Raw genomic sequence first — 1,914 nt, forward strand, 5'->3', positions numbered from 1 at the left:
TAATACTAGAGATGATAAATAGTAGAATTGAAGGTGTGTGTGTGTGTGTTTAAATACTTTTTGTGAAAATAAGTACTGTCTGTCAAAAACACCTTCATCGATCTCTGTCTTTCTTAAGGCCCTGATTTCACTTCAAGCGGAATCAAATAACGAAATGGTGTGATGTCATTTTGAACACAATCAAGCCAAAATAAAATTTCTTTGAGTTTGTTTCAGGCCTTAGAAACAGCTTGCCATAGCAAACTTTCCAGAAAAAGTTCGCTCCGGCTGGCAAACACCTTTGAACAACCTTTGGTCCGTGGCGATAACTTAATAAGTAGGTATGCTCTGGGACTTTGTCAGAAATTGAAGTGTAATTCTAATCGAAAACAACACTGATACTGTTTTTTCATGTTTAATACTGTAAAGCTGTTTTGTTTAAAACTATTTATTGTATAGAATGCTATATAAATAAACATGACGTGACTTTACTTGACTGGAGTGCCGAATTGCAGAGCTCATGCAAACGTATCCACATGACTATGTTCAGATACTTTCTTAACTGCTGTTTTCTCACTGCTGTCATTTTGTTGTTTATTTTGTTATTGACAGTAAAGCGCAGAGCACATATTAGTGGTTATTAGACTTTGTCAAACAAATTCATTACGAAAAAGCCATGTTTTCCCATCTTATTGTGTTATCTCTGTGTTGTTAGAGATAGAGATCCTGTTTGTTCCCCTTTCAAAGCATCTATCCTTTTAGCTGGTCAACTACAGTGGGACAAATGAAGGGCATCCAGTGGTCTGGCAGAGCTTTGATCAGCTCTGTTTCTTCCAGGTTATTTCCCCAGACATATACACTATTTTTTTTTTTTTCATAATTTCACTTGCATTTTGATCAATACCCTCAACAGCTATCGTGTAATGTAAAGAATCAGAGAAATCAAGTGCATATCATGTATTGATTATTCCCTAAATAATAGGAACAATATTGCTATCTTGCTGTGGATTCCTCATATTGAGTCTGTACTTCAACCCATCCAACCAGAGATTGACTCTTGATGTTGAATCATGATATGTCAAAGAATATTGATTCAGACACATACAGCAATTCCCCCTCCGCACTTCAATCGCTGCCCGGGGGGCAAAAACAGAAGGTGCAAAGATCTCTCATAAGATCACAAATGAACCATGTCAGATAAATGAATAGCTGAAAATCTCTCCTTCTCTGTGCTTCACTCTGCTCTGCTTTCTCTTCTTTTTGAATGAGACCGTATCACTCATTTGACATTCTCATTTTAAGGAGACTCGTGAAGTATATCTTGACCTACTGCCATCCCTTCACAAGGTTTCTGCTTAACCCTAAGGTCGTGCCCCTCCACTCCACAACACAATATGCATGTTTATCCACCACAAACCCACGAGAGACTCTCCTCAGCACATATCTGCGTGTGTTACTTCATCTGAAGTTAGAATGGCAGTACAAATCTCTAAGCATGAGGAAAAACCAGATGAGTTGTGTCCTACTGATTGCAATCATCCTTGACCCCTGACCTTGAGATGGCCACTCTCATAATGAACTCCTCTTGTCTTTTGATATTCAAATCCCATCCAGTATCTCGATATTTATATTAAAATTATTATATAATTTTAATTTAATTATTTTATTTTACCACAGCATTCTAGTTTGCATTATTTTGCTTTAAAAACGAAAATGAGATTTTAAGATTTGACATGTTTTAATGAAATGGTTAAATGGTTATTTATTGAAAATATTTCATTTTATGTTTTATTTTATTTATTTATTCATTTCATTTTATTTTTTATTTTATTTCACAACAACATTTGTATGATTTTGCTTTAATTATAAACTCAAGTGGAGGTTTTTAAAATATTTGCAATATTCCTGTGGTTTAGTTAAAACATTTTTATTTTA

At 34.7% G+C, this 1,914-nt stretch overlaps 1 long non-coding RNA gene across 1 annotated transcript; it reads left to right on the forward strand.

Moving 5' to 3' along the window:
* The first annotated feature begins 698 nt into the window (after window positions 1–698).
* Window positions 699–1,579, forward strand: LOC107711636 (uncharacterized). The gene is made up of 3 exons (XR_001636719.1): window positions 699–816; window positions 962–1,135; window positions 1,282–1,579. It is a non-coding gene; the product is annotated as an uncharacterized LOC107711636 (long non-coding RNA).
* Window positions 1,580–1,914: the final 335 nt, after the last annotated feature.

Source organism: Sinocyclocheilus rhinocerous, unplaced genomic scaffold (genome assembly GCF_001515625.1).
Source record: "Sinocyclocheilus rhinocerous isolate Xijiao unplaced genomic scaffold, SAMN03320098_v1.1 scaffold1169, whole genome shotgun sequence".
Taxonomy (NCBI): Eukaryota; Metazoa; Chordata; class Actinopteri; order Cypriniformes; family Cyprinidae; genus Sinocyclocheilus; species Sinocyclocheilus rhinocerous.